Consider the following 23891-nt stretch of genomic DNA (forward strand, 5'->3'; position numbering starts at 1 on the left):
GTTAAGCCATTTTCAAGGCTCTACAAGGTCAATAAGGTTTAGAGGACTCAAAATGTGCTCGAAAAACTCTCGGATGTCGGCTCGTTTGGTCGTACGGTCGCGTTATTCGTCAAATTACGACGAAACTCAAACGGACGCGAAAACGAACCAAATTAAGCGACGAGCGGTATTTTTGCATGCCGATCACTAAAATAAAAATATTTTAGTGTGTACAAAAATTTTGGATGTCCAGATGTGGTCAGAACGTAAGATATGCGCGTAAATGCAAACTTACGCCGTTTTTGACACTTTTAGTCCCTGTAAGATCATGTAAGCATATTTTCGCACACCGAACCACTCAAAGCTTATTTCTAAGCTATTTTTAGGTCATATATGGTATGTTTAGCTTATGATCAAGTTCCGGACTGTATGTTACCTTACGAAATGGCAGACTTTTGCAGTTTGATGCACATAGTCCCTGTGAGCGAATAAACTTGTTTTTGCCATACCAAAGCCTTCAAAACTTATTTCTAAGTTATGTGAAGGTTATTTAAGGCATGTTAAGCCTATGTCACTGTTCCGGAGTGTTTGTAGCGTTAAACTGATCGCGTGTACGCATCAGTTCGCCTATAACTTTCCAGAAAGCGAATTAAAGCTCGAAATCGAACAAGAATTGATATGTGCAAATGAAACACATATTTATAAAAATCCTCAAGTATGAAACACAAGATTTCATTGGATTTGCATTTGTGTGATGGTCGTAGTGACACAGGTGTCACAATTCCCTCTTGCTTCATAGCAAGTAATTCTTTGTTCGTCTGCTTTCTGAACAAATTCTCTTTTTCTTCTTCAAAAGATGTCCCTAAAACAAATTTAGTTTTTGGTTTATAAATTTTCTCATTTTTATGATTTTCTGTTGGAATAAAACCTAATCCTTTCTTTTTGAAATTACTGTTATGGTTTGGTTTCTTTTGATAACCAGAACTGTAACCTTTTTTCTTGTTTAATCTTTGTTGATCTCTTGAAGTGTATTTTTTTAGGTTTTTCAGTAAGATTTACATCTTTTATTTCAGAAATATCAATTTCTGTTAATTTGAAAACCTTGTTAATCATTTTAATTTTAACACTTCTTATTGGAAATTCTTCATCAGAATATAATTTGTCAGAATCATTCAAAGTATATGCTACTTTAAATGTTTCGTCGTTCAAATTATTTTGTGACATCAGAAAATCTTTATTGTAAACCCGTTTGACTGGTGTACTCGAACTTCTATCTGATGAATTCGAATTTTCTGATTTAGACTCTGACTTTGACTCTTCATCTTTATCCAACACCTGATCGACCACTTTCTTTATTAACTCAGACTCATGATCAGTGTCAGACGCTGTGAAGGTGATGTCTATATTATCTGGCAATCCATCTGAAGGTTCAGATTCCCACTTTAAATTGGTTGCCTTTTTGACTCTTTCTGAATTAGGATTTCGTGGAGAATATCCTTCTTCAAGCGGAGGTGGACACCTTGTATAATCGGTACTATGTTTCTTATCGGTATTTTTTACTTCAGGTTTCTTTTCTTCAAACACTTCCATGCCTTCAACTGTAGGATAAATCCTGTCAATCACATAAAAAGCACATGAATAAGTTTTCAATAACCTGTTTACCCTCTCAGTTTCTATCCTCTGAGTTTCCAATTTTTGTTCAAGTTTAGCACATTTCTCAATGTACTGATTGATGATTTTTTGCTTGTCATGAACGCTCCATTGAGTGTCTTCATAGCTATCTCTTTTTCATTGCTTGACTTGTTATATTGATTCATAGCTTTGTTTAAAACATCATAGGATTCTTTCAATCTGTTCATGTTATGAATCAATTTGTTGTTGTGCCTTTTCACGGTATCACAATTTTCACACTTCTCAGATATCTTTTCAGTATCTACTTCCTTCTCAACCTTGATAGCTGGACTTTCTTTAACCTGCTTCTTTATCACTCGAACATTTTCTTCAGGTTTGATCTTTTCTTCAACAGTTGCTGCCTTATGATTCTTCTTTTTCGCAGCTTTTCTTTCTTTAATCTCTTCCAGTTTACCTACAAAATACAAATTATACCTATCAGGTGATAATTCTCTTTTATAAAATTCAAGTTTTCGAATTTCTTCACTATCATCATCACTCTCTTCATCTGATGAGTGATCAAAGATTGGTGCTTTTTCTAAAGCCTCTTTTGTTGAAACTGGTTCTTCTTCTTTCTTTTTCGGACTGAATTGTTGAGATTCGTAATAAGCATACGCTATTTCTTCTTCAGCAGTTGAATCTTCAAAGATTTGAGCAACAAATGCTTTGGAATTTGAAGGTCTGTTAGGATTATAATTATCCCAATTAAAACCTTCTGGGATTCTCTCATCATCTTGATGAACTAGATAAGCTTTCTTTGATGGCTCTTCGATCAGATCCTTCCTAGCATGTGCAGTTTGTGACGATTGTTGTTGATACGGCTATTGAGCAATTTGATAATAAATCGCTTTTCGATGATAATCATTGTTGCCGAACGGATTTTGAGCTCCACTTGCTTCGCGGTTTGTGCATTCTCGCTTAAAGTGGCCCTTCTCCCTGCAACGAAAACAGGTAACTTTAGATTTATCAAAGCCTAAAGGTGAAGTTCCAGCATCACGGCAATCATCTCCTCCAGTGATCTGTTTAAACTTCTCAGCTCTTCTCAACACACTAGCCATACACCACTTTATATCCATTAGTTCCATCTCTTCAGCATCAATCTGATCATAATCCTTTTTGGTCAACATTGGATTACCAATCCTTCCCGCAACCAAACTTTCATAAGACTCTAATACGGTTACCAATAAAGACATATGACCTTTAGCAACTTCTTTCTAGAAATTTTGACCATTCTGAAGATTTAATGCAATGTTGCATTGTAGTACTTGGCCATTATTGGTTGCTGAAAAATTTGGATCAAATGATGGAATGAAGAGAATCTATTATTGTTGTTTGATCCTTGAGATGACCCTCCAGAAGAATTGTTTGTGTTTAACGTAGTTTCGATCTTTGGTGCAATATTGGACTTATCAATCGTACTTCCTTTGTAATACAAACCAATGTCCTGTTTTTTGGATAAAGGGTTACCCCGGTGATTCTATTATAAAACAACCGCAAATAAGTACAAGTAGTGAGGATGAGTTCCACACTAGTTCATATATAGGACATGCCCCATATATGTAAAACCAACCAACAAAAAACCTATTACACCACATAACCTAGCCTACTAAACATCAAAGAAGACTATATAGTAGACAAACAAAAATAAAACAAAACCAAACATCATCCTCCATCATCAAGTGATTTTGAGGAAGATGTGCTTGCTCTTACTCTCGCAGACGACGAGGTCATAAATCTATTTGTTTCATTGTATACTTATGTGACCTCCTCATCACCCGAGTCTTGCTGATCATTATGAGCCCCACTATTAGTCTGACCCATATGAAGACCCTTATCCCGTAAAACACCGAAGGAGTTCTTAGATAAAATATTCGATTGCTGAGCCGATGTATTGGTCCCCCCATTAGGTTTAGGTCCAATCGGCCTATACTCGAACTTCTGTTTCTGCTTGTTTACAGTAAAACCTGCCTTCCTGACCGCTTTCTTGCGAACCACATCCATAAACCCATCCTTGTCTATTATTCCCTTCATAATGTTTCTGATTGTTGACCGGCTCCTTAGGATCCCTCGTAGTCTGCCTCGGGCATGTAGCATCAGAATGCCCAAACACTTTACAATGAGCAGACCTATAAGGACTCCATTCATACTCCACATACAGTTTCTGTTTGACAAAACCTTCACCTTCAAGGTCAGGAACCGCTATAACTATCTCCTCCTTTAATTCATTTTCAGCTGAGATTTCTACTAACGCTCTAGCATAGCTACTCCTTCCCCAAGTATCCATACACATGGATGATGTGTACGAGTCCAACATCTTCGGATCACCAATAGCCGTAGCTATCATACTCAATCCATCCTCAGTATACGCAGCAATCGGAACATCATGGATTTTGACCCATAGTTGCAATTTCTTAACCTCCTTCTTTTCCAGTTTCGAGATGGGAGACCAAATATTAAGAAATATAGGCTGACCTCGAATAATCCATGGTCCTTCTTTCAGGACATTCGTCATCCCGTCTTTTTCAGCAAACTTGAAAAAGAAAAAACCATTAGCATTCATCATGGATTTTTGCAATCCATACTTCTTCCAATTTGTTCGCACAAAATAATCCACCACCGGGTACGCAACTCGGTCCCCTAGGAAGTAACCATAAAGGGTGTTTGCTAGCTTCTCTTGAACTACTCTAACAGAGTCTCGAGGCAATATCACATCACAACCCTCATGTGAATCAGTGCTTGTAAGGAATCTAAAGTTTACCTTAGCAGATTTGGCTGCAGAAACTGAATCTGCATAAGACATAGGCTTAGAATTAATATTTCGATTGCTATGGTTCCCCTGAGATCCTGCACAGCCTTCCCAATTAGCCGAAGTCCTCAAATCAGCCCCCATACTCTTCACCGGATCTGGAACAGACACCTTCAACAGTTCATCAATAATGTTCGTTTTTGTGTGATTAATCTGCGGTGTCTGGACTGTTCCCCTACGAGGCATCCATGTGTTACCGTCCACATCAATAATACGGCTTGCAAAACTGTCAAAGGAGTACAAGGGTTTGCTGTGATTCTCCTTATGAGCAGCCGCATCACTTTTACAGTCATCCATTCAGAGCAATCAGCAATGTTAAATAAAAACCCGAACCTGAATATAGCCGATTCTGCAATGATTAAACAGCCGCTATAAAGCACAGAAGCTTGTGAACCCTAATCTGATGTAAAACTGATTCGGCGTTTAGATCAGATTAAGAACAAAATCTGGACACGAAATAAGCAGCCGTCACCCGAAACCAATCAGAAGACAAAGAGAATCCGGAACCCAGATTAGTAATAGGATGGACGGCGGCAAAGACAAAACAAACCTACTTGTATAAAACCCTAATCTTAACTTCAATCAATTAGGGATCAAGGAATAGTCAAGTTGCCTTAGTAGTAAAGGAATCGACAAACCCTAATCACTAATCGAAATCGATCAAGAACAGGTTAGAGACGAATGAAAGTAGGGTTTAGCAGAGAATCGCCAATTTCGCCAATTTCGCCCAGAGCTCCATTCTCTAGTAAACATGCACTCCCTGTGAAAATAAAAAACCAATGTCCTGTTCACCATTAGAATTCTTCGTTTTTTCCATCTTCCATTGTTCCATCTCTTGAACTTCGAGTTTTTCAATAAACTTACTCAGCGATAGATTCGCAAATTCACCATTATTCTTCAAGATCATAAGATACGTGCCCCAAACATCTTGTGGCAATGCATCAGCCAACTTTTCAACCCATTCTTCTCTATCTTTCTTGATATCCAATCGCTTCATGTTTACCACCAAGTTGCAATATCTTTCTATAATCATTTTGGTGTTTTCAGTTTTCAATCCACGAAACAGATCAAATTCTTTCTTCAAAAGCGATTTTTTGTTCTTGGTCATGTCGAAGCTTCGAACAAACTTTGTTTTTTGTGCTTTCCACATTGAGTGTGCACTTCCGTTGTGTTGCAATAAAATCAAGATGTCTTCCTTAATAGCTTGTTGCAATATACTGATCATCATCTTTTCACTTTTGTATTTCTTTTTCTCATAAGCATCTAAATCTTTAATAGCAACATTCTCTCTGTATTCATCAATTGGTCTAACATATTGTTCTTCAACACATTCCCAAGCCTCTAAGTGATTGGCTTGAACCCATTTTTCGAATCGTTCCACCCATCCACTATACTCCTCGATATTCATGAGCTTAGTCGGTTTTTGCATGGTGCCCATTTCATTTTCTAAGTTCACATTCTGAGCCATAGTGATCGGGGTAGCAAATGCGTTGTAGAATTTGTTTTCCATGTTTCAGTGCGAAAAATTTTCAAGTTCAGAAATTTCAAACGAGCTGGATTATCACTCCATGCGATTTGACAAGATTTCCACTCAAACCGTGCGAGCTCGTATTCAATCCGTGCGAACCGACTAACTTCCAAACGATCTGAAGACCGTTTAGCCCAACCGTACGGCCTGAATCACAATCTCAAACGACTTAAACTAACTTCGTGCGGTCTGGACCACCTCGTGTGGTCTGGACCACTTCGTACGACTTGACTAAACTTTCAAACAACCTGGTTTCTCACACCGTGCGAACTGGCTACACCTCGCACGACCTGGATCAAATTTTCACATGAACTGAGCTAGTTTCAAACGACCTTAGCCTAGTTCGAACGATCTGGACAGTTTTTTCACACGGTCTGGTCCATTTTATCAAGTATTAGGTTGATTTTAGTTCTGTTTTTTTTCAAGGATTGATTAAAACAGTGTTTTAAGTGTTATATCACAAAATCGGATCATTTTGACTGTAAATTCGTTGAAATTTTGAAGAAAAAAATGTAGAAAATGAGTAGAAGTGAGTAGAAATCAGATTTTATCCTTGAAAACAAGCTGAAAAGGTAAGAAATCTTCCTCCTGAGCTCTGATACCACTTGTAGGATCGGGGAATCGATCAAAACGAGTCGATCAGAAGAGTTCTAGACCAAATCAGAGGCGGAATTCATTGATTTGATCTTCATTCAGCTTGATATGCATTTAAAAGTAGATTAACTGTCGATTGTATTGATATAATAAGGTTACACGAGCTGGAGACACTTCGGCAGAGCTTCGCTATCGGAATCAGAAAGTTACAAATGACAACCAAGACTCTCCTATTTATAGGGAAGCCAGTTCGCACGAACCACAACAGTCCAGGTCGCACGACCTAGTGCCAGGTCGCACGAACTGTCCAGTTCGCACGAACTGGTCAGTTCAGACCTATTTCCCGATTCTCTCGTACTACTCGTCTTGGTTTATCTATTCTATTACATGACTCGATACAAGACAAAGTCAACAGACTTATGCACTAACAATTTTGAAAGAAACTAGTCATGTTTTATATGTTAAATCAAAGCTAGAAACATGTTGTTAACAAGAAGAATACAAGAAAAATCATTTTTAGAAAATCATCTTGTAAGTTGTAAAAGACTAAATTTTACAAGAAAGGGATTTATGAACAAAGAACCATGTTTTTAAGGGTAACTAAACCTACTAAATAACATATGAAGTTACTACTAACTTTTACAAAATTTCAAATTCATGATGTAGTGTAAATTGCATGATTTTGGCTCATGGGAACCTCCATTTTTAAGGGGAAACTATGGCAAAATTTTTGTAGAAATTAAACACTTAAAAAAATATTTTTAAACAAGTGTTCACAAGTAAATTTTGGTCATGGTTTTCATATAAAAATTTGCCGTAATTTTTTTTACAAAAATTACAAGTATTGGATGTTGATTTTTGATAAATAAAAGTGACTAAGTATATATTTAGGGAAATATATATTTAGGTGTCACACTTGTGTGCTACTTGTATATTAAGTGTATTAGTTATATCATTTTAGGAACATGAAAATAATATAACTCACCAAAATACCAAAAATTGTAATACAAAATATTACCAAAATTTCAAGAAAATAAATATATAATCTTTACCCGAATATTGGACAAACCGGACAAGGACTATGGACTATTAATATATATATATATATATATATATATATATATATATATATATATATATATATATATATTCCGGAATTAAATTCATATTTAGGAAAGTATGTTAAACGGTATTTTAGAAACCAAAGAAACAGAGAATATGAACTTTTACAAGTATCACAAAATATATCATATTTTGGTCAATTAGAAAATATATTATTTTGAGAGGAGAAAATATGTATTTTCTTAAACAAACAAAAAGTATATTATTTTGGGTGAAAAATGGAACTATAAATATTTTCTAAGTTAATCTTGAAAATATATTATTTTTGGGATTTATATGAAAGTATAATTTTTTTGCCAAGAAAGTTTTATAGACATTTTTCTATAAAAGTTTTTCTTAAAATACATATATTTTAAGAATATAAGTTGGTGATTTTTAGTTGATTAAAAATAATATTTTGGAAAATTAAATGCAAAATTAAGTATAAAATACTTAATATATACAAGAAAATACGTATCCTCATATGTATAAATACACACCGGAATACACCACCAATACTTGGCAAAATACACAAGTATAATTATACCCATACTTGGGAAATATTCAGGAAAAGAATTACAAAATGAACTAAGGCAAAAATATATTATTTTGACAATATTCCAAATAATTGGATGAATATAATTTAAGTTAAAATATTATTATTTTAACTAACAATTATATACTTTGAAATTATATAATGAACATCAAAGACGTAACTCAAAGTATGCCAATTCCAAAATAAGTCTTAATAAACAACTAAGACTAAGAGTCTTTACACGACCTAAACATCTAATAAAACATGGCACGTATGTAGGTAGTTGTGCGACTCATAGAAGGACCTTTGAGTATACGAGACAGCAGGACACAAAATAGTGAGTTCATGTCCCCTTTTTCTCCTAACTGTTTTCGGATTTATAACTCTCGGGGGTGAAATACATGTTACATAGGTTTCAATGGTATGATTTGGCTATGAAATGAACTATTAGATGATGTGAGCATAAGCTGAAACTGAAATGCTAATAACTCTCATAAGAATCATGGACAGGGGTTAGATCTAACGGGTACGATCGAGCCCTACTCATGGTCCCTATGTGACCGCTTAGAGTGCTGTTGTGTCCCAGTCGAGGAGATTCGGCAACGGTCAAAGGGATTTGACACAATCAAGGTGATTTGATACAGTTAAGGGGATTTGACACAGCCAAGGTGATTTGACACGGTCGAGGGGATTCAACATAGTCGAGGGGATTCGACACTGACAATTATCTACTCGGATTGAGTACTCCCTTTATCTTCACATACATTAATATCCTTGTAAAACATTAATTGATCTGTTCATAGACGTTTTTCATACCTGTTTTCAAAGGAGTCTCTCAAATGTTTACCAGTTTATCAGTACTCATACAAAACGCATGAACTCGCTAAACTTTTGTTGATGTTTTCAAAATTACATGTATTTCAAGAAACAAGTTGGATCTTGGGCGCTGGTGTTGTTTTAGGATGTAAATTTCAAGTTTAGATGTTATCCACTTTTGTTGGCTTGTAACTTAATCAGAGGTTGTGTTGTTTGAAGCTTAAATGACTGGTGTTTGTAATATTTTAAACTTTATGAATGGATGAACATCATTTTGATCATATAGTTTTTTATTATAATCGAATGCAATGAGAACCGATCAAGTCAGACGAATACACTTCCGCAAAAGTCAGGGTGTGACATTGAAGTCACATAAGTTTACCATAGTTCATATGGCGAGACTTATGTTTGATACAAGTGTGAAAATTGGATGCTTTGGCAAACCTAACTTGGTTCCACACCTTGCTTGATGATTTATTTGTTAATGTGTTAGTTAGTTATTTGTTCCTTGTTATTCATGACCCTCCGAATCATCCTTATGATGATTTGTGTAGTGGTGAATCATACAAAGAGGTTAATCCTCCATGCTTGACTTACATGATAATATATAACGATCTATGATGGACTTAGCTTAGATTATTAATATAGCTATATAAATATACATACATACATACATATATATATATATATATATATATATATATATAAGAACATGGCCAAGTTTGTGATAATAATCGGTTTGTGGTTATTCATCATATAACTTAGTGTTACTACGAGTACTTAGACTAGATAATACTTTTATGAATACATACTTTTTGTACTTTAAATTCTAAATCCCGAATCTAACCACTCCATAAACATCATGTAACCTTACCATTTACTCCTATTCATAAACAACTCGTCACTCACGGATAATCGAAAGGATTGGCAATATTGTGAGTATACTCGACGCCCTTTTTACCATTTTTACACTTTTTGGGTGCATCATGTTTACATATACAAAACACACTCAACATACATACATTTATGCAATCATACAAACAATCCAATACATGCTTACTGTCACACCCGGACCACGTAAAACAACAAAACGTGGCGGAAATGTCGGGGAGTGTTGTAACAGAATCATTATTTCACAACCATCGATTAAACAGTTTCGTTTTATTGAATTAAATGTATTACATTACATTGGAATTAGAAACAAAACATGAACAAATAGACTTTCGTTGTTATTAAGTCACTAAGGCTTCGTCCATTCCTATGTGAGCGTACACAAATATCATCATCAAACATCATCAACTATGGTACCTGAAACACATGTGAAAATACGTCAGCATAAAAATGCCGGCGATTACATAGGTTTTATATGAGTGTCAGATTCATGGCTCATTTTACATGTTGCAATACTTATTTAAAAACCTTGTTTTGAAAAGTATAGTATTGCGACATAATTAACCAACTCAAATCAAGTTGGTTATAATTTGCAAAATCTCGTAGCCATGATTCTTAACTCCAAAACATTTGTTTTATTAAATCAAATTGTAAAATATCTCATAAAAACTTGTTAATAAAACTCGTATGGTTTATATTATTCAGAAAACATCATTGTGTGACATCGTTTCAAAATCGTTTACCCAAGTGATTTAGATAACGCAACGATATATAATGTGCTAAAAGCACTTATATATAGGAAGTACCAGCGGCGTATCCACCATGCTTTTAACACATTACACCCGCCCCGTTACCTAATCACTTCCCTAACCCAATGGTTCAATCAGTTACAAATGGTTCACATAAATCAAATGGTTACAAATGGTTCACATAAATCCAATGATTACAAATGGTTCACATACATCAAATGGTTACAATGGTTCACATACATCCAACGATTACAAATGGTTCACATACATCCAACGATTACAAATGGTTCAAAACGTAAAACAATTGCGCTAGCATGTTAAGTGAACATACATAGCAAAACATAATGAAATCATGTACTAATAGTGTACTAATGAACATAGCAAGTATATGATATGAAAACATAGAAAACACGAAAATAACAAGTAGGCACAGGTGTTTCACCCCAAAACAGTGTGAAAACAGTAAAAGAGGAGACTATGTACTCACTTGAGGATGCTTAGGAGTCTTGACTAACAACTAAGCAAAGCTAGAGGGATCACGGAAATCAAACGGCACCTAATATAGGTAACTACATTAATAACCGGACCTAAATCGGAAGATCGGATAGGATGAGGTTTCGTAAACCAAATGAGTATTGGAACTCATATGATATGGTTTAACAAAGCCTACATACTAAAATGAAACATAACCTAAGTGCTTACGACCCTTTACGACCCGTTTAGGTAGCTTACGCTACTTTAACGCGTCGTTCGCGTAAAACGCGTTCGGACCGCCTAATTAGTGTTATGACAAGTATTATATGCCTTAGCAAGTCTAATAATGTTTGCCTAATCTGTTTAGATGTCAAAATTTATGTTACATATGCTTAAAATGAATTTATGCGTAAAAAGGGCATTTTGGTCATTTTCCTAAGGCATACAAACTACCTATCATACAACTACTTAAACGAAGTGACCATAAGGCATAACCTCGGAAGGTTATTCCCTATACAACTATGGTCACTAAACATGTTTGGTCGGATCCTAATGATCGACCAAATGGGTCTAGTTCGAGAGTCTAAGCGGTTGTTTAGACCGCTTGACTTACGACTCTACATAAGCACTAATCTAAAAGTGACGAGCTAAACATGTTTAAAACATGTTTAACAAGGTTTGAAAACAAGTTAGATATCAAAACAAACGGTTTTGATACCCAAGAGTAGTTTGGTTACAAAATACGCTTAAATATACATTTTGGCCAAAATTACGACTCGTCACTACACCTAATCAACGTGGTAATCAGTAGGTATAGTCACTAGGGACTATAACCATTGTGATTACACTCATGTTGCGAAGTTCAATGAACTTTGTGTTGATCATAAACTGGTCAAAGCTGAAAGTCAAACACTTGTTTGACTTTCACGCTAAAAATGCGAAAAAGAACGAAAGAATACTTACAAGAGGCCCAAGAATGGAAGTTTGATCCAATTATTCTCAGGTATGGAGTGTTAGAACCCCAACTTAGAGAACAAATCAGATCAAGGTGTGAAGAATCGAATAAACGGAGGTGGGTATTTATAGAAAACAAAGAACCGTTAGGATCGTTTCTCGTAAACCGAGCTTAAATCTTGGCCTTACACTTGGGCCCAAGGTATTAGAATACAATGGGATGCAAAAAACCATCAATTTTCAGCCTAAGGTATTGAGAATTTTGCATTAAAACCCTTGAATATGACCAGAATGCTAAAAATGAAGTTTCTGTCTGATGAGCTCTCACCAGCCGCGTAAGAATTGATCAAGGCTTACGCAACAGGCCTAGCAAACTTTGGCAAAAATGTCAAAACAGGTTCCGGCACTTGAAAAACATGCATTTTGATGCATTTTTGGCACGTTTAAGCCCCGTTAACCTCATTTCAAGGCTCTAAAATGAAGTTAAAGTATTGGGAACTTAAAATATGCTCAAAAATATCTCGGATGTCGGTTCGTTTGGCCGTACGGTTGCGTTGTTCGGTTAATTACGACGAAATGCGCATGAGCGCTAAAAACGATCCAAATTACGCGACGAATGGAATTTTATCATGCCAATCACTAAGGCCCCGTCCATTCCTATGTGAGCGTACACAAATATCATCATCAAACATCATCAACTATGGTACCTGAAACACATGTGAAAATACGTCAGCATAAAAATGCCGACGAGTACATAGGTTTTATATGAGTGTCAGATTCATGGCTCGTTTTACATGTTGCAATACTTATTTAAAAACCTTGTTTTGAAAAGTATAGTATTGCGACATAATTAACCAACTCAAATCAAGTTGGTTATAATTTGCAAAATCTCGTAGCCATGATTCTTAACTCCAAAACAGTTGTTTTATTAAATCAGATTGTAAAATATCTCATAAAAACTCGTTAATAAAACTCGTATGGTTTATATTATTCAGAAAACATCGTTGTGTGACATCGTTTCAAAGTCGTTTACCCAAGTGATCTAGATAACGCAACGATATATAATGTGTTAAAAGCACTTATATATAGGAAGTACCAGCGTCGTATCCACCATGCTTTTAACACATTACACCCGCCCCGTGTCACACCCCGACCACGTAAAACAACAAAACGTGGCGGAAACGTCAGGGAGTGTTGTAACAGAATCATTGTTTCACAACCATGGAATAAATAATTTTGTTTTATTGAATAAATGAACTCATTGTTTTAATACAATCAAATAAGTACAACTATTATCTTTCAAGTTTTAAAGTCGCTAAGCCACGAGTCCATCCTAAGTGTAGCGTATATCATCAATTATCACAAAGCAACACCTGAAACATGTGTAAAAATAGGTACGTCAGCATAAAAATGTCTGTGAGATGCATAGGTTTTATTGTATTTAAGATTCATGACTTATGAGTTTAAAGAAAAAGTTTTTAATAAAAGTAGTCATGATCCTTGTAAAAGACTTTCTTTTATAAATCATTTGTAAGAAATCAGATGATATAAAATAATAATACATAGGAAATTAAATAAGTAAATAGAATAAGTTTGTATAAAATATATTGTTTGAAAAACAATATTTTGATAAAAAGATTCATAGTATATATAAAAATATACTTTGATTTAAGAAAGTCGAATAAATAATATATTAGAATATATTTCAGTTCCAAAACCGTTAACCCAAGTGTACTAAATAACGCCACGGTATGTAATGCGATGAAGACACTTATATATCAGAAGTAGCAGCGGCGTATCTACCATGTTTTCATCACATTACACCCGTCTCGTTATCTAAACACTAACCAAATCCCAATTGTTAAACAAATAGTATATTAAATATACTTTAGTTGTTAAAAATAATAATTTTCAGTAGTATATTAAAAGTATACTTTGGATTTATTAATAACATATTAAACTATGTTTTGGTTTGCAAATAACATATTAAAACTATGCTTTGGATTATGAAAATAACATATCAAACTATGTTTTGATGATTAACAAAATATATGTTGGTTTTTGTACAATATCCCATATGAGAGCATATCAAACTATACTTGTGGGAGTATAACTTAATATACAAAAATAATGTGATTTAAGAATTCATTCAGACCTAGTGCATCAAAATACACCTTTGAGACTGTAGAAATACCACAAAGGCAATCCCTATTTGGATGGAGCAACAAATTGGTTTCAGACATTCCATGACAACAGGAATGGGGTGTCAAATCCTATAGCGTTATATCATACTACCAACCGGTCTGGTGAACAAAAATAAGTACTATTCCAACAATTAATTTTATAATCTTTGAAAAATCAGTGTTTAAACCATAGATAGTCATTTAGTTTGTCAAAAGATAAGTACTAACATGTATAATCAATTATACTTTGAAATCACGAAAATAACAGATAGGTATACATGCTTCACCCCAAAACAGTTGAAAACAGTAAAAGAGGGGACTATGTACTCACTTGAGAGTGCTTAGAAGTCTTGAACAACTACCAAGTAAGCTAGAGGGAGCACGGAATCAAACGGCAACTACATAAATAAACCGGACCTAAATCGGGAGATCGGATAGTATGAGGTCTCGTGAACCAAATGAGCGTGGGAACTCATATGATATGGTCTAACAAGGCCTACATACTCAAATGAAACCTATCCTAAGTGCTTTCGACCCATTATGATCCATTAAGGTAGCTTACGCTACTTTTACGCGTCGCGCGCGCAATGCGCGTTCGAGACATCTAACTAGCCCTATGACAAGTATTATATGCCAAAACATGTTTAAATATGTTACATAATAAGTTATGTGACAAAAATTTAGGTTACATATGCTTAATTACCAATTATGTATGAAAAGGGCATTTTGGTAATTTACCTAAGGCATATAAACTACTTATCATACAACTACTAAAACTAGGTGACCATAAGGTATAACCTCGGAAGGTTATTCCCTATGCAACTATGGTCACTAAACATGTTTGGTCGGATCCTAATGATCGACCAAACGGGTCGTGTTCGAAAGTCTAAGCGGGTGTTTAGTCCGCTTGACTTACGACTCTACACAAGCACTAATCTAAAAGTGATGAGCTAAACATGTCGAAACATGTTTAACAAAGTTAGATAACAGGTTTGGTATCAAAACAAACGGTTTTGATACCTAGAAGTAGTTTGGTTACAAAATACGCAAGAATACGCATTTTGACCGAAACTACGACTCGTCAGTAAGCCTAGATAACGTGGTAATCAGTAGGTATAGTCACTAGGGACTATAACCATCGTGATTACGCTCACGTTATGAAGTTCAAACGAACTTAGCGTTGACCATAAACTGGTCAATGCAGAAAGTCAAACACAGTTTGACTTTCAGACTCGAAAAGCGATAAAAGAATGAAGGAATACTTACAAAAGGTCCCCGCAAGCTTTGATTTCCCAAGTATTCTCAGGTATGAAGTGGCTAGCACTTCAACTTAGAGAAATCTCAGAAAATCAAGTGTGGGTTTTGCAAGTGAAAGGAGATGGGTATTTATAGGAATGGTAGAACCGTTAGGATCGTTTCTCGATCATCGAGCTTTAATCTTGGCCCTCCACTTGGGCAAATGGTTTTGCAATACAAGGGGTAGATAAAAACCATCAAAATCCAGCCCATAGTATTGAAAATGTTACATAAAAACCCCTGAAAAACAAGCTGGTTGCTGAAAACTGGGCTGCTGAAAAATGGGCACTTTTGTAGGACCGTTCCGGTGACCTTAAACGTCAGTAAAGGTAGTTCATCTTAGTTTACAGAGGCGGAATCAAAGTAAACCAAGTCAAAAATAGCTTGTTCCTTTCAATCTTTCTTTCTATTACTGATTGTGAGCTTTTACAATGATTTTAACAAAAATCCGGCAGCACCTTCGCTCACAAACACACACATGCATCCGTAACCGTTTGAAATGAACAACCCTATTTATAGGCCTAGACCCTTTCGTTTGAATGAAACATAACATGTTCAAACGGTCATGTTTCAAACGACCAGACAAGCTTCAAACGGCCAGGCAAGCTTCAAACGACCAGGGAGCATTTCAAACGGACTGCTCTCCTAAAAACTATACAAACCCTAATCTAATCACTTTTGAACTCTCGTTTAACCTATCTAGACATAAGACTCGATAAGACATAGTCAGCAGACATTCAGTGCACCAACAGACTCCCCCTTGGATGTTGACGAAGTCTTTGGCTCCGAGTCTTCAGTCTTGGTCTTTTCTCTAACTTTCTGTCTTTTCATTATAAGCACTCTATCTTCACAGGCTTCAGATTCATTACCTGACTCTAACTTCCATCTTCCCTTCAACTGTTGATCCAGACTCCCCCTTTCACAGACTCCCCCTCTCGATATGCTAGAATCTGATAAATTTGGTTCAAGCTTTGACACTTAGCTTCCGTTGGGAATAATGAAGTCCAAAAACCTGTTACTCAACCAATAACATTACAATTTTATCTTTTCAATAATAAATCACAAACTCAATCAGCTTAAGAAATCCACTCAAGTACTCAGGTCCAAGTTAATGACCCTGATACTCAATTAATCTACCAAGTTCAATTTAATGACCTTGGTTGATCTTTTGACGAATCAAACTGATTTTGTAAAACATTTTCAATTTTCTAGCAACAATGTAACAAGCATCAACTTAATGAACTTGTTTTATCTTTGAAAACATCTCAATTTCTGACAAAGTAAGCTCTCCTCATTCTTCAGCTCAGAACTTTCCTGCATCTGCTTCAATCTCCAGAATCAGACAATCAACTCTCTACTTTGGTTTGTAAAAAATAAAGCAGAAATAAAATCTTTTTGGATTTTACAATGTGTTCTAACCTAAAAATGAAATACAGAAAACTTAAATTGCAGAAAATAAAGAAATTTGAACTATATACAAACTTATTTTTGGCGAGCGTGTCAGGGAATCATATCAGCTTTTCAGACAAATTACTAGTACCGTTAAGCTTAATTTCATGCTCAGACTTAAACAATTCACCTCGATTGTCGATATACTAATCCATCTTAAATTCTCACATAGTTTTCAATCTATTCAGGATACGATTTATATGTCTTATGAACTTAGCTCGATTCATGTGTCCCACCTCTTGAATATACTCCCGTATCCAGAATCCCAATATTCAGTCTTACAGGTGAGTATACTACAATGATATCTGTACATAAATTAGGTATGCGAGGACCGAGGGATCTCAGATCGATACTTCCGTATGCGCAGAGAGATATCAGCTTTGACTTTTCAATATGTCCCCTTTAAAGGATCTTTTAGCTATAACAGCAGCGACTATCAATTTTATTGTTTCATCTGCATGCTGATGGTTTATGCTATGTTTCAAGCATTTGGTGAAAGTATTATCCAAGGACTAGGTCAGAACTTCCATTCAGCAGAAGTCCCGGAATAATACCCCAGACATCATTGAGTATAAAAACCTAGTATATCAGAATACGAGACCTTTCAAACAAGATTTCAGGGATTACCTATATATCCAAGTAGTGTTCCCCACGAATTTCGCAAGTTTGAAATTTTAGGTTTACATCATTAGTGAGATGTTTAACTCATTTTATCTTTACAATACTTTAGCATACTGTAGTTGTCTAGCCGATGTACTATCATTTTCCCTATATACACAAGCTCTTTTTCAATTTTATCATGTTTTTGTATTTTTGCATTTTTTACTGTTTTTGTATTTTCTGAGAATATATCTATATACAACTACCTACCTACTCCCCCTAAATACCAAAACAAGTAAAAAATCGACAAACCATTGCAGATTGTTTCTCGTCTTCATCCGCAACAGTACTCTCATCAACGCTCACAATTCCATCCAACACCGAAAGCAATTTCATACCATTAAGTTTTAACAAATATTGAAACCGATTTTTATCAAAAGCTTTGGTATGTAAATCAGCTTTTTGTTTGTCAGTGTGGATTTTCTCAATTCGTATCAACTTTTTCTCGAAGCAATCGCGTATAAAGTGATGACGAATCTCAATATGTTTAGTTTTAGCGTGATGTACAGGATTCTTAGTTATATTTATTGCGGCCTCATTATCAACAAACAGAGGTGTGTTAAGAAACTGCAAACCGTAGTCGCGCATCTGTTGCTGTATCCACAGGGTCTGAGAATACATGTCACCCGCTATAAGAAAAAGAATTGCAATAGCTAAATGATGGTGTGCAGTATCGGTTAGCCATAGACCTCCAGTTACGGGGTCTGATCCTCCACGAAAAGTAAGAAAGTCAGCATATTTTGACCAATTCAAGGTGAAAAACGGGGTTGCTCCCTCGGCAAAACTGGGATAAAGTTGAGCCAAAAGATCTCGATTCAAGATAAATTCATGAGGAAGTGTTTCTTTAGGATCTACTCCAGCGTTTAGAAATTGGTTAATAGGTAAAGATACATGTACTTGATGCCCCGCCCAAGAGAGAGACCCAAGTCCTAGTAGCCCCGCTAAATGGTGATTCAACATAGATTCTACATCTTGAAACCAAGCCAATTTTGGAGCAGCTTTATGATAATGAAACCAACCAGCAAAAAGCATTAACGCTGCAAAGATCAATGCACCAATTGCGGTACAATATTCATTATAACCGTCGTTTATATCCTATATTTAATTCAAGTTTTCGAATTATATATATATATATATATATATATATATATGTATATAATTATTTCCGTCCTACGAAAACTGCAACGAGACGCACCCTCATCTGTATACGTATACGTATTTCTATTCGCATCAACTAACAACACCTTCGTAGAGTCGTTCTGTTTACGAGTCGGTAAAGCTCGGACACGTAGTTTAACTACGTCGTTATACTAGAAACTTATAATTGTTCCTTCGTAGGAATATCATAGTCGCACACTAGCTACTTCACGTTCTTGGAATGACACTACGGAATCACGCTAGGCTAGCTTTGCACAGGATTGTCAAGGTGAGTTCATAACCCCCACTTTTTACTATTTTACATTTTTATAAATGTTTTCGGGGGTGGAAAGACATGCAAGTTTTGCAAAAATAAACAACTTTTCGATGAACGAAAACTCATATTTCTAAACCGTGTTGCGAATGAATTTCAAGGAACTTAAATGGTTTACGAATGATTTCGATCAAACATACCGGTTTTACAAAACACGCGCCTATTTACGAAACGTGCATGATTTTCTAATGGGTACGGGCGACACAGTCGAGGTGATTCGACACAGTCGACGTGATTCGACACAGTCAAGGGGATTCGACACAGTCGAGGTGATTCGACACAGTCGAGGTGTTTCACGCGGTCAAGGTGATTCGACACAATCGAGGTGATTCACACAGTCGAGGTGATTCGACACAGTCGAGGTGATTCGACACTAAAAACCGTCTACACAGGTTGAGTACTTCCTATGTCGCCGCATACGTTAATGTCCTCGCGAAACATTAACGATCAACCTGTTCATAGACGCTTTACATACCCATTTACAACACTAAAACTTTCATATGTTCATAAGATTCATTTGATGGAAACTCACAAATACATGGATTTATAAACTTTGGTAACGTTTTTCAAATTATGCCTAAGTAAGAGGACGCGCTGATCCTGCTTACAAAGGTTCGTTTGGGCTCGGCCCATTCTCTCTCGTGCAATGCACAAACACTCTCGTGGGCTAGACTCACAGTTCTCATATATCATGCCAAGAAAATGCTTTTACTATATTTTCTCAAAAACTTTAAAACCGGTTATCAAAAAGATTTCTTTTGAATCTTTTCAAAACAAACTATGAACTCGCTCAACTTTATGTTGACTTTTTCGCATGTTCTTTCTCAGGTTGCATTTTTCAAAACTACGGAACGGTTGGAATAGGAGAACCCACGCGATTTCGAGTACTTTGAGGGCGTTCATTGTTTAGAAGTCTGAGCTTTTTGCTTCCGCTGTGCAATGAAGATACCGGTCCAGTCACGCCAGCTCTGATATTTCGGGGTGTGACACGTTGTGGTGCAAATTCCATCGATTGCATTTAGGGTGATTTCCCTTGTATCCACCGTGACCTTGATTCCAAGAAGACTGCTAACTGGGGCACCTGTACTCATCTGTCTTTCGCTGCTAGGACTGAGTCTGAACTGATGTAGAACCCTTGCCCGAATTTCCATCCCACTTTCGCTTGTTATCATTGGGGGCATTAGTAGTAGTAGTAGCACTAATACGCTTGGGCAGCCTGTTCTGCTCAACTGCCTGATCAGTGAGACGATGAGCCAACCGAATGATTTGCTGAATGGTACCCAGGTTAGCTGAAGTCACGTGACTCTGAATCTCTGTTACAAGACCCTTGAGGTACAGCTCGATACGCTTGATAGGAGGATCCACCATAGTGGGATACAAGATAGCTAGTTCGTTCGACCTCTTTGTGTATGCCTCGTTCTCAGACCCCGTCATCTTCAAATTGAAAAATTCCACCTCTAGCTTGTGGATGTCGTCACGACTACAGTACTCTTCCTTGATCAATTCTTTGAAGTCGTTCCATGGGGTGGCATTAGCAACCGCCAGCCCTAGCAGTTGAACTTGTGCTTTCCACCAGGTTAACGCAGCACCTTCAAGCGTTCCAGTAGCAAATTTCACCCTACGATCTTCAGGGCATTCACACATCTCAAAAACAGACTCAAGCTTCTCAAACCAGTGAAGAAGACCTACAGCTCCTTCCGTGCCGCTAAAAGTACTAGGTCGGCAATCCATGAAGGTTTTGAATGTGCACACAGGAGGTTGTGCAGGTTGACCTGTCATGAGAGTAAGGAAGGACAAAGTTTATCACAAAGGTTGGTCTATGAGAGTAGGAGCTAAACATCCTAGGATAGGTCGAAATAGCAGGTTATACCTCCTGCTAGAGCTGCTGCGAGTGCCTCAGCAACTCGTTCGTTGATCAAAGCCGTCAACTGGGCTTGAGTTAGGTTGATACGTCCTCCGCGTCCGTTCATGATCTTCACAACGAAGCAACGTAAGTGAGAAAAGTGTCGCGAAAGTGCGTAAGTGTGGGACGACAGTAGAGGGTAAGCACACAAGGTTCAAATAGCAATTATCACGTTAACAAATGCACAGTGTGGACTATCTAATTGACAATATAACATAAATCATACCACCTATTGTGTCGCGTCTTGCACGTGGAGCGAAGCGTCGTTGTGGATCGTTGAGCACTGTACAGGTTATAGTCTGGTTTTATCAAAAAGCTTTTCCCTTTTTAAAACCAAGTTCACTATAACCAATGGCTCTGATACCAATCTGTCATACCCCCAAAATCCACTATACGGAGTATCACCGGTTCGAGGCGTGACATGACCAGGATCGAGCCACCAATCATATTGAACAACGTAATTAAGTAAATGAAACCAACCACAATACAATTGGTGACCAAAAGCTAGTTAACCAAGTTCAAATTAAACAATGGAAGCATTAAAGGTAAAACCCAAAACATAAGTTTATAGTTCATAAGTTTAAAGTCCAAGACGTAGGTTTAATAAGTTCATAAGGATTAAATGTTTAACACAGAACACAACAATCCATATTCCATAACAACCGCCACCTCGTGCAAGCTCCATAAGCATTTAACGACCTGTAAGGCATGTAACAACGAGTCAACAACAAAGTTGAGTGAGTCCACATTTGGTTGTTTAGTTTTAAGTTGCTTTCGAAAAACATGGTTTGTCTTTCGTTGGCTTAGTTGCCGTGGGGGTTACCCCATAGTTGAAAGTATGATTAACCAGTTCCTTCTATGTTACCCAAGCCATATCCATGATCAGTGGGGGCTTCCCCATGTGAACTACTAGACCGTTCTATATCGACTACTAACGAAAATAAGTTGTGCCCTACATCAGTGTCTATCATCACTGACAGTTTGCCATAGTCCATTAGTACACGTTCGTCCGACTGGCACGGTGTGAGGTTTGTTAAACCTAATAGCGCTATTAACTAATGACCCGCTCGCCATTGGCCTCGGCGATTAAGTCGATATAAAATGAGGGACTTCATGATAGAGTTTTGTCTAGTAAGTTTTAAGGTTGTTGTCCTATCCAAGGAGGACGAACGTACATATTCTACCCAAGGAGACTACGCAGGATTAATATTGGCATCCTACCTATGGAGGATGGCCGTACATATCCTACCCAAGGAGGATATGTAGATTCCATTTTAATTCTTTAACCCATTCCCAACCACCGGGAATCCCATGCCTTAGAAAGTGTGTGAACTCACCTTGGTTTGCTCGGTTAGATTAATTACTCAAATAATCAGGTAATCAAGCACGTCCTAATAAGGTACAGATAACAATCAGTTTCTTGTGCATGCATAACACATATCCTACATATGATTTATCTACTCATTACTTCTATCACATACCACATAATTCAAACGTCAAGGTACTTTGTTAAGCTATATTATTTTACCCTTAAATTAGTATAACAATCTCACAAAATAAACAAGTATCCACATCAGTGTCCTAGTATGAAATATATATTCTAAATATATATATTTAACTATTTTATTTATTTATTTATAAAATCAACCTCCGACATTTTGAATTTTTTGTCACAAATATTATGGCGAAGTTTATATTCGAAACACAAGTTATAAAATATACTTGTAACACTTGTTTTAGAAAAATATTTTCTAAGTGTTGGGATTTTAGAAAATTTCGCCAGAGTTTCCTTTGTAAACGGAGGTGTCCATGCTTACTAGCATATCATTTTCTTTTCAAAAATTCATTAAAACAATTTTCAATCAACAATATACAATCTCTACTTACCGAACTTGCCAAAAACAAGCATAAACTATAAACTCATGAACTTGAAAATTTATAGAAATATGTAGTAACTTACTAGCATACTTAGTAAGTCTTGTTACCTTTTGTAATGTGATTAGTTCTTTAAAAACTTTATTTTTAAAGAGTTTAAGTGTTTACAACTTCCAACCGTATTTTCTAAAAATATTCCTTTGTGAACTTTTCTTATTACACAAGTGTTTCTACACTTGTTTATCCATCAAAAATGTGATTCGTTCATGTAAGATCCAAGATTTTATGAAACTCATATTCTTAACTTGGTTCTTCAAAAGAACCACCCATGGATATTTAGATCTACCTGATTATCACCTACTTTGATTCTTTATTTTTCAAGAAACCATTCATTCCTTCAAGTTCATGGTTTATGAGTGGATGATCCATCATCCTTCAACATTCTTACTTTTCTCATCTTGCTAGATCATGTTTTTAATCATGATCTAGCAAGACTACATGATGATTCACATCATTTCTACTAACAAACAATTATCAACATGCATATCAACTTCTATTTATCATGATATCTTCATCTAGCAAATTTATGTTCATGTCTTCTTCATAAGATTCATTAGTTTTCTTAGTATTTTGATCATGATACATCATTAACCACTTAAATAACATGAAAAATGAACGGATCTAAGTTCTTACCACTAGTTCAAGACTAGGGAAGTTCAAGTGAAGAAATGTGGTGGATAAAAGAAGATGAGAGTGGTCCTTCAACTTTCGAACACACCGAGCTTCGTTGTATGCTGATATGCGCAAAATGTAACATATAAATTATATCAATTGTGGCATAAAACTAACCCTTTTTTAGTACAAATGTTGGAAAAAGTGTGCTTTTGTCTTCCTTTTGTATTTTCAGGATTAAATGAGCTCAAATTAACAAAAGAAGCAAAAAGACAGCAAAATCT

Source organism: Helianthus annuus, chromosome 12 (assembly GCF_002127325.2).
Source record: "Helianthus annuus cultivar XRQ/B chromosome 12, HanXRQr2.0-SUNRISE, whole genome shotgun sequence".
Taxonomy (NCBI): Eukaryota; Viridiplantae; Streptophyta; class Magnoliopsida; order Asterales; family Asteraceae; genus Helianthus; species Helianthus annuus.